Source organism: Thermobia domestica, chromosome 5 (assembly GCF_964235325.1).
Source record: "Thermobia domestica chromosome 5, izTheDome1.hap1.1, whole genome shotgun sequence".
Lineage (NCBI taxonomy): Eukaryota > Metazoa > Arthropoda > Insecta > Zygentoma > Lepismatidae > Thermobia > Thermobia domestica.
Window position 1 is genome coordinate 203,665,447 of NC_137458.1, and position 15,039 is coordinate 203,680,485.

The following is a 15,039-nucleotide window of genomic DNA, read 5'->3' on the forward strand; positions in this document are numbered from 1 at the left end:
CATTAGGAGAAGATGGGATTACATCCTGTTCCCATACATCTTTGCCACAATCAGGGCAAGTTCGTTCCTCTCCAGTCAGCATTTTGGGATCTTATTTCCAGTGTCTGAGCACGCAGTCTCGGCATCTGAAACTCAAAAAGGTCAGCTTCTATGATAGATTAAATCCTCCTTAATGAGAAAAGAAATGGACACAAAACATCTAGTTCTAATGACCCTACAGTTGGTTATGCTGAGATGCATAAAATTAATTTCACTGTCCACAAGACGATTTCAAAAACTTACACACACATGCTTATTTACTTATTTACTATGCATATAAAATGTGGTACCCTGCTGGAGATCACCCATTGGTGACAACACAACTCACACATCACAACTCTTTATAGCTATTATTCGTTACAACGGAATTAACATATTTACTAAATTAAAAAATATATATTAAGTCTAAAATATTTAACTTATCCAACATACTTAGCGCTAATAATAATAATAATAATACATTCATAAATTCTCTAAAAGAAATATATATATGTATATGTGAAAACATGCCATAAAATTTTACATATAGGCTATACGTACCCAACGGAAAGAAACAATCTGGATTGTTATCTCATCCTAATTTGCTTACCTTTCTTTCTTCTTTTTCTTCTTTGCAGGCAAAAGAAACAAAACAAACAGATAGTTGAAAATACACTTTTTCTCTTTTCTTTTCTTTCTTTTTTTAAGAGAAGGTCGCTTGGTCCACCCCCTGTTACTTTTAGGTGGGCAAGTATTATTCTTGACCCTCCTTAACGAAGTCTTCTTTTTGACCTGGTTGCTTTTGCTCCTTCTAGTGCTTCAAATACTCACAAGAAACAAATCCCACGGGCAAGAAAATGTGACCTTTTTCTTTTAAACTACGTATGTCGTTCTGTTTTGTTTTTCTGAACATGTATCCGTTATCAATACAAAAATTTTATGATACTGAAAATAAACGTACAACGTCATGAGTACTATAACACACACCATTTCCGTAGTTGAGAGATTCGTGTAGCTGTTTGGCGCGAAAAACTTTGTAAATAACATTCGGGTCCCTGTTCGGGCGCCATTCTTTTGTAAAATATAACACTGAGCCTTACCGGGGTTTGAGTCCGTCTGGAGTCGAACCTCGGTTCAGCCAAAAAAAATGCTACGGAGGCGAGATTTCGTTCTCTCGGCGCACCAAAAAAAAATATCGTTTTTTTTTACCTCACTCTAAGACCCACCCTTCTCCAACGGATTCCAGGGCTTTAGAGAACGGAACGTCTTGAGAGTGGAATTAAAAAAATGTTACAAGTACAAGTGGAAGAAAATGCTTCGTTCAAGCTCTTCTTTTATACAACACATGCTGCATAGCTGAAATGCAATCAATAAGGCGGTGATCAGAGTGAGTTTCGGAAATGCCTTATCACGAGCGTAGAGCTAAACGCTCTCGTCTCTGATAAGAGTACGCACTAATAATAATAATAATAATAATAATAATAATAATAATAATAATAATAATAATAATAATAATAAATGTACTGAAAGAAATTTTGAATTTCCGAAGGTCACTCTGATTACATACTTGTAATGCAAATATAGATAATGTTCTCTAATTTCCAGTCATGAAATGAAATTGGTGAAATATTGACATACATAAATGAATAGACACCCTTTTTGTTTAACAGCCAAATTTAATGTTAAAATTTAATTTCAGAGAAAGGCAATTTTGAAAGCGAATTCAACAAATCTCACTTTTATATATATGAATTTGAAATTTAACAAACTTTAAATTTAATAATCCAAATCGAAGTTATAACAACAAAGCACTAAAAAGGAACGAAAAGGAATACCGAACTGCTTCTAGTATTACAACAGATATTAATATAGTAATAATTAATTTTGGATTTAAAAAAATATTATGGCCGTGAAAGGGTTTAATCTTGTTAAATATTAAAAGCTGATTCAAGCCCCCTTTCCTCCTTTCTGTGCACGAATAATAATTATTTAGAATGATTTTCTAATAAGCCACAAGTAGTTTACAACATTTAAATAAATAATGAAAATACACAAAGTGGTGGAATCAATAGTAATAACAGTGGGCAAATGACACAGTGATGTCCATCCCACGTCTAGTAGTTTGTTCAATACAAGGAAATGGAAACGTCTTACCTCGAGTATCTTCATAAATCTTACATGCTTTTGATGTTCCATGAATATGATGAGGGCGGTTTCCTCTAGTTGTCCAACTTCTTTCTTAGGAAACTGGGCTTCACCATTACATCTCGGATCCCGAAACAGGGGTCTCCTCATTGTCTCTGGTCTTTTACCGGTATTAATATCCTGGTTGCATTTCGTTCCTCCTAAATTTCCAACCCACATCACTGAGAACCTCGTTTCATAACAATTTATTATATTTTTAATTTCACATGTAGACTTGAACAGAAAATGCGCCACTACCACTGATTCATTAAGAAGAATTTAAAAAAATGTTCGTTAGCAGAGTGAGTGAGTGTGTGTGTGTGTGTGTGTGTGTGTGTGTGTGTGTGTATGTGTAGAGTTTGCAGATATGTGAATTATGTCGGCACCCAACTGAATCTCGTGCAGAATACCACTTTAGAGTTGCTTAGCAATGCATATTGGGTGTGCACTTCACTTAACTACAATTTAAAAAAATAATGCGTGTATGTGTGTGTAGTTTTTTTTATCACTTGTTAGTCCTCTAGTGCCGCGGAGTTCGAACTGACTGACTTCTCCCGGGTGTTTCTTTTTCAATTTTCTTTTTTTATTTTAAAAGTGCAAACTCGTCGTTGTATTGGTGGCTTATGTCCCCCTTCCAAAAAGGCCGTTGGAAGGGTGGCGTTGTTTCCACTAGATGACAGTTAGTTCTGGAGACCACTGTCCACTTCTCTGCTTCTTTCTTTCTTTCTTTTTTTTTAAACTGGGGTGGTGTGCTTTCTTCGTACCCAAAGTGCGAAGGAACGTTTCTGGCCTTTTTCAGTGATGTGGGTGGTCGATGGAACCAAGAAGGAATAGAATACAACCAACCGTATTTTCTGGAACTCGTTGGCAAAAGGTTTTCGAAGTTTAAGAGAAGAGATGTTTAACTCGTAAAAAAAAAATATTTTGGCTTTCCCAAACATTTATTATTAAAAAAAATTGTTTTCAATGGTCTCAAAAATATATAGAGTAATAATTGCTCCGTGGAGTGATTGTTACATTATGAATTCTTATTGTTGCACCATACACTTTTTTAAACATTATATACAGTACTCATATGCATTCACATACGTCCCCGAGCGTTCCTTGCGGATTCGTTCAAGAATTCAGAGTTTACGGTATGCACACTTCAGCGCTCCGGTATACCAACTCACATTAGGACAATGTTTGATTGTGAATTTATGGGCACTTTTTTAACGTTTCTTTTCTAATTAGAAGTTTCCTTCGCTTGATGAATCGCCTACGGAAATTCTTATACTTTCACGATCATTAGTGCAGCCATCTCCATAGCAATATCGACTTCCATACATCCACTTTAATCTATGTTTTCTGTAGGAGCAGCTCGTGCTACTACATAATTTTCTTCCTAGCGCTTTGCACTGACAACGTACAACTTTTAAGATGGAATCAAGTGCTGGAGGTTCATCAATTGTTTCCGGATAAAGATGCTGACTTTTGAGTACCCGACGTCATTCAAGAGGATCTATTTCTGTTGTTGATAAAGTTTTCCATTGCTGTACTTACATGTAAGTTCTTAACAAATAAAAATGCACGGATCGGGGTGGGAGCTACTCGGGAACTGGTCTCGACGCTACTGCTGTCATTCGCATGTAGGTTGTGTAACGAACTAGAGGGACATCGTCAGTTTGTGTATCACCATACAAAATGACGAAGAATTGCTTGCCTGCTTTTGAGACTCAATCCACTGACGAATTATCTAAAAGAAATAATTCGGCACATTCTTGAGTGGTTACATGATTTTGAATTGTCTTCAGAACTTTTCCTTTTACTTGTTTGTAGGGTGCTGACATTGTATCACACCCGTTAACTACATGAATGAACAGGAGATGTCTGCAAACGAATGGTCCAATGTGACGCTGGATACTTCTGACATCATAGAGTGGTTTCTGCTCATGGCCTTCCCCTTTGCAAGTGATTTCATGAAAATTTTACCCACCGAGTCAACAGCATGATACAGTAGCATCACCAGTACATCCATGTCATCCGCCACAACTGTAACTTGTTCCTTCTTACAAGCCATACTAATTGCACTCGAAATAATTAAAATGTCATCATCATTCTGTGCTCTGTAGATGATGTGGCCATTTGCTCTCAACTCTGTAGACAACAAATCTATTAGGTGATTAATGTTCTTATTGTTTAAAAGGAAAGCTTGCTGGTTATCGTATGCTGGCGCTCAATAAAATTTTCACATCGTATGCTGCAGGATGAATCCTTCGGCGTTGGTGCTCATGATCTTTGGTAAAGAGACCATTTGTGTACCCGTAAAATACTATTACGCATGGAATATGAAAATGCTGACAAAAAATTGCAGTATGACTGAAGACATCCATAAATGGAGTTTATACAATACTACGTGCTGAAGCAACATCCGCCATCAATAACGAATGATTCTGATGGTTCACGTTCCTCAGATGCCTGTGGTGTAACGCTCTCAAATGCTTTCATAAGTGAATGAATTAGTGCAGAATTAGTGCACACATTGAATCCATGTATCCCACGTATTTTGTGTCATTTCACGACTGTGGGTTAAACTTCGTCTACTCTTGATAACAGGCATTGCACTCTGTTCAATTGCAAGTTCCAAAGGATTTCTTTTCAATTTTCTGATGTTTGACGGATGACATGATTTTCATGATTTTGAAACCGATCGTATAGGCATGGATGTGTAAATTATAACTGCTGCATCATCTGAAGGTTTATCTGTCCACACTTAGCATGCATATTTTAACCTATCGCAGCAAATAGAGATAGCATGCATGCTAAGCACCAAATAATTTATACAGAAGTAAAATAAATAAACGAACAAAATAATTTTAGCTATGTGCGGATGTTCCATATATATTTTACCTATTTGTCCTAGGGTGCCTGACTTTTGAATCGCCCTGTATAAGGAAAATATCGCAATATAATTACTATTTTTAAATTAGTAATTTAAAACATTATTAAAGAGGCAAAATAGATATGTAAAATATAGATGTAAACAATAATTATGGTTATATCAAATGTGTTACATAAATTCAAACAGCAAAATTTGCTAAAAACTATGGTCCAAAATTTAAGCACTCATAGAACAATTTTCGCACAGTGCCATGCTTTAGCATTTCGCCCATGAATAGTACCAATACCCATTAACGTTAGAGCAAAAAATCATTTCAATAGTATTTAGTTCTGGGTTGTGAGAAATTTTCGGTTATTTTTACCCTACTGTTGGTGGTCATTCTTCTCTTGAGAGAAGGACGAAAGGAACAGATTTTCTTGCACCTCCGGGGCAGCGACCATTGGTATTTATAGGTATTCCCAGACTCTTGGAGATCATCGTAAGCAAGTTTCCCTGCAGTGAGGGTGTTTACAAAGGAGTTTGCATGTGTGGAGTTGTCAGTTCCATGCAGTTCATCTTCTTGTACTTGACTTTACTGTACTTCATCTTCCTCCCCTTCATGATTTTCATCAAATAATGTATGATGTCGCTCTTTATGTTCGTTGCCATCATAATCTAAATATTCCTAATCCAACAACTGTCTTATGCGGTCGATTTCCCGCTCTTCTCCATCAGCCATTACATGACAATATACAAATAGCCACCACTATATACACATTCAAGATTCACTAAAATTAGAAGAACAACTTCACTTCAAAATTAGAGTAAAATTCTTGTAACGTAATCACACAGCCTTCGTAAATTTTACGACTGCTCAAATGAGACACATACATCCGATCTACGCGGCTGCCAAGCTAGTAATAACATCTATCGCCTATGGCAGCGCTCGGAAATGGCAGCGCTCGGAATCAGGGTTGCCACACTCGAGATTCGCGATGATGCCAAACACGGGTCTGAATTATGCTAGATTTTTGTAAATTATGCCAGATTTTCAAATTAGCTATCCTAACTAATTTTAAAGACCCGCCCCCCCCTATTTTCATTATTTTAATGAACTGTTTCAATTGTATTCATGTTCAAAGCTAATATGACGCTGTCAGGAATGATAATGGAATAAATTGGTAAATGGCACATTATTGGAGAAGAATGTCGAATTTACGTTTTATGAATGGATAACATTTTAAGAAATATATACACAACACGCCGCTTCCCACACAGGCCTGAAACATTTATTTTAGTGTATTACTAGCTGTCCCCTGATGCTCATATCCCTCCCCTCTCAAGTTGTAAATTGAAAGGGACAGAAACATCCCAGATAACCAAATATTCAGGTTTCAGTTGACAGTAATAAAACTGTGGGCAAGTAAATATATTTTGTAGAGTCACGTTTTGCTATTTTTGAACATATATCTCAATTCAACAATAAATTACAACTGCGGAAATACTGACTGGTCTCATTGTTCCAACTATCGCTTCAACTAAGAAGAATAATTTCCGATGGTCCTTGAACCATCTAAATTTTCGTCCTTTTTCTGTTCATCAGAGGTAAGAATGAAATTATGCTAGATTTGGCCAAGATGCTAAAGTCAAGATGCTAGATGCTAAATGCATGTGAATTATGCTAGATCTAGCACCAAGATGCTAGATATGGCTTCACTGCTCGGAATCGTGGTTTTCAAGTTCTAGCGATTTTGCTAATGGTGCGTCGTAAAATTTACGAAGGCTTTGTAATCCAGGGTTAAGATATCTGAATGATTTTTTCTATGCCAAATATAGTTGGACCATAGTTTATTCTAATAGTAATTTGTTTCTTGAGTGCTGAATTTCCCTCTCAAATTTGAGCCCAAAGTCAAAAATTCGAGAATTTTCGAATTTCCAAGTTTCTTTTTTAGTTTCTTCAGTATAACTTCCTTCATTTTAGAGAGACACAATTAGGACGTGTCAAGTATATAATTCAATGGATACCTGTTTTTTTTTTTAAGGCCAATTTGAATGACGCACAATCAATGCTGCCAACTAGAGGAATTGAAATTTTCCTATTTTCGGTCAAAAATTCTAAATTTTCGAAAGTTATGTTTATAAATCCGTACCTACACGTACGAACGCAAGTCAACTTACACCAGTCAAACATCAGTTCTTACTGAACAAAAGCAAGTATAAATCGTTACAATTGAGTTTTTAAAGGGCGCAATAAAAAAATTCTAATATAAGTTCTAAACCTTGATTTTTTTTTACTTTTCTGTTTACCGTTATATTTTTTAATTACAAGCTTTGTTTCTTGGATATCAATATGATACTTGTAGGATATATTAATGGTGTACCAAAGTTTATTTTAAGATAGATTGCGTCTGTCTGTCAGCAGTGTTTCCAGCGATAGAAAATTTTAATTCCCTATTTTAGGGGTAAAATTCGGAAAATATCCCATTGTCTTTGGCCTACACAATGCACCTTAGAAAGTTTCACTTGGATAATTAGGAGAAGTACATTTGAGGTTTACAGTAGACATTGTCCTGTAAGTGAAAAGATAATTCAATTTTTTTAGGTAGAATGAGGTATTTTTAATGACATGCTTAGTTTATTAGATATCGTCATGATACTGCTAGGATATATTAGTGGGATATCAATGTTTATTTTAAGATAGTTTGCGTCTGTCTAACGTTAGATATTAGATATAGATATTATATATTAGTATAAAACGTTAGATATTATCTTTAAAATGGTAAAATGAGATAGAGACGTGAAACTTTGCATAAATGTACCCTATAATTATTTGAGCATAGGAAAATTCCGAAATGTGTAGCATATGTTATGAGAAATTTCTTATGGGCGAAAAACTGTTCTTAGCGAAGCAAGAAATCGGTTCATTCTCTCACTCATCAAATTGATTAGGTACTTCCCAATGAGATAGAAACGTGAAACTTTGCATAGAGGCTCCCTATAATGACTCGAGGACAGAAAACGTCCGAAATATGAGGAATGTGCTATGGGAGTTTATTTATGGGCGAAAAGCTGTCCTTAACCAAGCACAAATCGGTTCATTCTCGCACTCATCAAATTCATTAGATACTTCCCAATTAGATAGAGACGTGAAGCTCTGCATAAAGGTACCTTATAATGACTAGAGTGTGAAAAAGTTCCATAATATGAGGAATGTGCTATGGGAAATTTTTCATAAATGAAGACTGACCTTAGCAAAGTAGAAATCGGTTCATTCATTCACCCACCACATTGATTTGCTAGTTTCCAATGAGATAGAGACGTGAAACTGCATAAAGGTACCTTATAATGACTTGAGTGTGAAAAAAGTCCGAATGTGCTATGGGAATTTTTTTTATATAAAAAAAACTGTTTTTAGCCAAGCAGAAATCGATTCATTAACTCACTCGTCAAATTGGTTAAGTACTTGTTTATGAAATATTGACGTAAAAGTCTGTATATTGATACCTTATAATGACTTGAGTATAGAAAAGGTCTGAAATTTAAGTAATGTGCTAGAGGAATTTTTGTATGGGTGAAAACTGGCCTTAGCCAAGCAGAAATCGGTTCACTCAATAACTGACTCACTCATAGCATTAATTAGGCACTTCCCAATGAGATAGAGCAGCGTTTCCCAACCGGTGTGCCGCGCCACACTGGTGTGACGCGATTGGGCTGCTGGTGTGCCGCGAGGAAATCGAAATATAATTATTAATTCTGTGTCAACCAAATTGGAAGATAAGAATAAATGTGAATTTGAATTTCGCATTACTATGGAAAAAATAATTGTAATATATTATTGTACATAAACTACCGTGAAGAACCCCTTTACACTTTCTGTCCTACAGTAGCAGAATTAAATTTCTAGGAAGAAAGTGAATTGGTTGATGTGACGAATGACTGAGGTTTGAACCTCCAGCACTCACAGCAAGACATGGCATCATCTGGATTTCTCTTCGGAGAGAATATTACAAAGGCTGTGAAAAGTCACAGACTAAAATACATACAGACGAGCAACTTCCTATATATGCTATTGAAATCAGTTTGAATTGTCTGCACAGCGAAAGAACCAATCAACGCTCTCAGTGAGCGGGATCAGTGTCGTCGTGTGTGGATGGCGCTGCCATCGGTCTTGGAACGTGACGTCATGGGTTGTCATAGTAACCGGCGAATTGTTTTCGTCTGCTTCGCATCTCAGTTTTAGATGTAGTGTAGTAAGATCAGATAAGCTAATGTTAACTTTTTCTTGTACAGTCTCTAGACTGGACGTTCCTTTCCAGCTTTTTTTATATTGATAGAATTTTCTTCCTTTTAAAAGAGTTCACATTGAAAGCAGTGTTTACACCACAGAACACCACTGATAGATTACAAAGATAAATGGAGGAAATAACTGATTTCATTCTGTATCACGTATATTTAATGTGATATACAAACAATTATTCCCTCCAGTTATCTATCTATATATATAAAAGAGAACGTACAAATCCTTTGTTAGCTCATCACGCTAATACGGCTGAACCAATTTCTTTCATTTTTGGGGGGTTATTAAGATTTGGACCCTAGATGGTTTTTATCATATCACTTTAATTTTCAATTACCAGTGTCTTGAGATAATTGACCATTCAAGTGTCCATAACGTAGAAATCCTTTGTTAGCTCATCATAGCTAAATCTAACCGTATTTATATGCAACCCACTTGACCGTATCACTCGGCGGGTTAACATAAATGACAGGCGATATAATGTTAACATTTACTGCAATCTTCTATGGTTTTTATCATATCACTTGAAAGCGAAAAAGTAAAAATTATCTAAGTAACAAAGTTTATTGCGTTCCGGGGTGACCCCAGCGAAGCGGGGTGAACGCTGCTAGTCAAATATAGCTGTGAAATTAAATCGTTTATCCTTAAAATAATCTAAATACTACTATCCAATATTACGATTCCATAACAAAATGGAAGAAAAATAGGACGAAGAAAAATAATCTATCCTGTGGTTACTTACGAAATTTTCGACGTAGGTGACGTCAGATCGACTGGTTAGTTCCGTCGTCGTGTGTTAGAGGCGCTACTGTCGCCAAGTTTCCAATTTTTCGCTGAGTTTGCGGTCTGTATATTCTAGTCTGTGTGAAAAGTTCTCATTCTCTTTTCAACATCCTTCTTAAGTCAAGCAGGATTTTCTGCAATGAACACAATCAAGTGTAAGAACAGGTCCAACTGTTAACTCTGGGACACGATATGAGGGTGTGTTTATCAACTATTCGTCCACAATTGACGAATATTTCCACATTAATTTTGCTTCGTGAACCAACTTGTTTTACTTATTTTTGTAAATTTGTAACATTTAATAGGTATTATTAAAAATTTGTTACATTACTAATATTAGTGAACAATTCTAACCTTTATATATTATCTTAAAAGTTGTAACGTATATTAACCATGTTAATAAATTGTAAGTTTCATAATATGTTACCTTTCTGTACATTTTTATGTTGTAAAAAAGTAGGACCATTATTGTTTCTTTATTGTTGCAGACTATTTCGTAACTTAAAATTTTAAAATAACTTTCAGTCCTTTCGACAAAGCAAACATGCATACAAATTACCTACATTTGTGTCTTAAAAGTACTAGAGATTTGTTTGTTCGTTCGTTATTTTGTGATCTTCCTTCTTGGTGAAAGGTTGGATACAGTTTTCGAAAAAGGAAGTGAATTTTTAAAAACCTGAGTCCTATATTTCATTGCAATTGTTTTCAATTTTTAAATTGGAATGAAAAATAAACATAATGATTTACCACAGGGAAAAACAGTGATCGAGCTTTCTTCTCTATGAGGAGACCAGTAATGACAAAAAATACCACGGTATTTTATATTTACAATAATAATAATAATAATAATAATAATAATAATAATAATAATAATAATAATAATAATAATAATAATAATAATAATAATAAAATTAATAATAATAATAAAATTAATAATAATAATAAAATTAATAATAATAATAATACCTATATGTGTGCCGCGAGAATTCAAGTTACACCAGAAGTGTGCCGCAAGTTGGAAAAGGTTGGGAAACGCTGAGATAGAGGCATGAATCTCTGCATAAAGGTACCTTATAATGACTTGAGTATGGAAAATGTCCGAAATTTAAGGAAGTGCTATGGAAAATTTTTATCGGTGAAAACTGTCCATAGTCAAGCAGAAATTAGTCGACTCACTCACTCATCACGTTGATTTCATGATTTGGTACTTCCCAATGAGATAAGATGTGGAACTCTGCATAAAGGTATCTTATAATGACCTGAGTATGGAAAAAGTACGAAATGTGAGGAATGGGCTATGATAAATTTCTTATAGGCGAAAAATTGTCCGTAGCCATTAGGTATTTCTCAATGAGATGAAGGTGTGAATGTCTACACAAAGGTAGCTTATAATGGCTTGAATATGAAAAATGTCCGAAATTTAAGGAATGTGCTATGGAATTTTCTATGGGCTAGAAACTGTCCTTACTCAAACAGAGATCGGTTCATTTACTCACTCATCATTGATTAGGTGCTTCCAAATGATATAAAGATTTGAGACTCTGCATAATGGTACACTCCGCATCAAAAAAATTACGACAGCTAACGCCGTGCAGCTAGCCCACCCAATATACACCTTCTTATCCCATAATCGTGTCTGGTAAACAGACCCGCTCTCTCTTCTCCTTTCTTCTCTCCCATACTAAAATTAGCTAACAACGTGAACGCAATTCTAATGTCAAACTACACATGTATTCGTATCGATAAAATGAAATAACAAAACCGAGACGAAACAAGATTCAAAAGTTGATTTGGGGAAAAACTGAAACAATACAATAAAAAATTGAAACCAATAGATGTCTATTACAACAGAGGTTCAGAAATGAAGCAGAGAGAGAGAGAGAGAGAGAGAAGGCGAGAGAAGAATAAAAGAAAAGAGAGAACAGATAAAAATGTGTAATTTTAAACTTAGTAAGAAAAGAACCCTACATTATAAAGTTCTGTTACCAGAAATCCAGTAGAAATAACGTTTGTTTTTATATATTTTTTCAGGATTATTCCAATATATAGAGTATGCTTGAAACATTCATTAAGTCACTTTTAAAAAGGATAGCATACTCAATTTCCAGTAAAACTGTAGATCTCACAGACACGTCTAAGATAATGTCAACAGTTTAACACATGATTTGTTTTCTCGTGGTTCTGTTGTAAATTCGGTCGTGTTCATTGGACGTGTATTGATTCAAAATATATTCTAATAAACCCAGTAGGTAGCGTACATCATTTCTTCCGTTCCAGACTACTAACGCAAAGTGAAAAAAAGAAGAAAGAAACGAAAAGAAAAAGAAAGAAAGATAAAATTGAATGAGTGCTATTTTCCTGCTATTTTTTTATCAGAAGTATCCTATATTAAAAGTCAAACCGTATCATAATGAAAAGTTACAAATGTTCAAATGAAAAATTGGATGTTCCTTATAGATGTGGCAGACCTTGCATGTTTCAAATTTCAATGTGAATAAATTACATTGAATTATAGGATGGAAACAAATTTGTGTCGAACTAGTATAAATAAAATTTTGTTTTCAAATAACCAAAGAGATTGCCATTTTCTAGTCTTTTCCGAAGATTTACCTGTTCCGAACATCCAGTATCACTTTCATCTCTTACGAATATAACGTTGTAATTTGCACATATAGAATGAACACGCTAGAGCTCAAACGGATCATAGTGTCAGTCGGATGATGTTGGTTAGCTTATGGACCACCACTGGGTCGAGGATTCAAACCCGTAGTGTCCCGGTAATTCGACTGAGACTGGGTAACCCAGATAATAGAAAATATATTTTGCTTATTCCGTTGCGTTTAAACATTATTTCTTTCAGAGATGACCAGGACTGGAGATATTATGCCCAGAGCACAAAAAACTCGACACTGAAGTTGCCAGTTAATTACATTCTCCAGACGAGGTCTATCGGTCTCTTGCTCCGTTTTAATTTCGGAACACGCTCACGCACATGAAGTGCGTGTGTACGTGAGAGAAAGGAGAGAGAAGTGAAAGATGCAACGACAGGATAGGGAAACGTCAAGAGAGAGAGAGCGAGAGAGAGAGAGAGAGACGAATATAAATATGAAGCATACTTTTCATTACAGTGTATGATGAAGAAGGCACACATTGTTTATTCGAATTCTCGCCGGTGATGCTTTTTAAGTTCTCCAACAGAAGATAAATCTATTTGCAGCGATTATTTTATGCGAAAAAGTTACATTACCTGACGGGGGAATCGAACTCAGATTTTCCGGTTGGAAATCTCGTAGTTTACCACTACACCACCAATTGCTTTACCCAAACTTTCTTCAACAAATCCTGTAATATTTCTTTCTGAGAACGATAACACGAAAAGTGTTTGCTGCAGATCAATGAATTGTTTCGAATATCCTGGTAAATCCGGTGCCCTTCCCCAACCAACATTCGTAAATCGTCTGTATCACGATAAAGGTGTTTGCTTCCACATTTTAAAGCGTTGCACATCTAATATTAGAAATCGATTCTTCACTATCACTTTGTAAAAAATGCAAGTTTGGCGTCAACAGGATTCGAACCTATGCTGGGCAGCTGTATTAATCATAACTCCATTACGTCACCGCTACACTATTTTTTTGTTTTTTTTAAAAGTTAACTGAGCCATCGAACGTGCTTCAGTAACTTACTTGACCTAACTACACTTGACTTACGTTACGTGCTTTACTCGGTTAACAGGCTTTACCTAGGAACGACAGGAACACGAACACAGAAACTTCGAGGACAATTAAAATCACAAAGGCTCTCCCACCAGGAATCGAACCCGGGACCCCGTACACCAAAGGCGCACGTGCTAGCCACTAGACCAGCAGGGAGGGCTAACTTTCATGCCACCTGAAACTAGAACCCAAATATTACTTACTTTAGCCTTGATCATTGGAACGATCAAGCTTTTTCTTGTAAGGTTATTTCCACCTAAATGCACAACGAAGTTCATTTATTTGACGACCTAGAGAGAAATTAGTGCCCAGTAATAAAGGAAACATCATTCAATCCAGGAAAAAATACAGAAATTAAAACATATTATGCAGCAATTTCGCCGTGCAAATTCAAAAGTATGCGAATAATAATAATAATAATAATAATAATAATAATAATAATAATAATAATAATAATAATAATAAAATTGAAAGTGACTGTGACTTATAGTCTCTTGAGCCACCCGACCGATCTCGATCAAATATTCAACATTGATAATGTTCGGACCTGTGAGTATTTTTATCTATTCGTTTTGATGGTGTTACTTAGGAGAGGGGGAGGATGAAAAAATATTAAAAATGAAGAAAACTTAATAAGTCTTGTATCAAACGACCAATCTGAATGAAATTTTCAACATAGATTACGTTTGTGCATGGAATGGTTTCAATCATTTCACTTTGATGATGGAATGTACGGATGTGAGAGGACGGGGAGATATACAAAATTCAATGTAAATAAAAATAAAAGTGACTATGTTAATGAGTTAATAAGTCTTGAACCACCGGACAATCTCCATCAAATTCTTAACATGCATGAAGTTCGAGCCTGGAGTGGTTTTCATCATATCACTTTCACAGTAAAACTTAAAGGAGCGGAGGGGAGGGGAAAGATATATAAAAATAAATGAAACTTAATAACTCTTGAACCACGCACCCTATCTCGATCAAATTTTAACATAGATGAGGTTCGGGCCTGATATGTTTTTTATTATTTCACTTTGACGCTAGAACTTAGAGAAGGGGAATGGGCAAGGGAGATATATAAACATAAATAAAATTTAATAAGTCTTGAACCACCGTACCAATCTCGATAAAATTTTAAACCTAGACGAAGTTCCAACCCGAGATGGTTTTCCTCATAT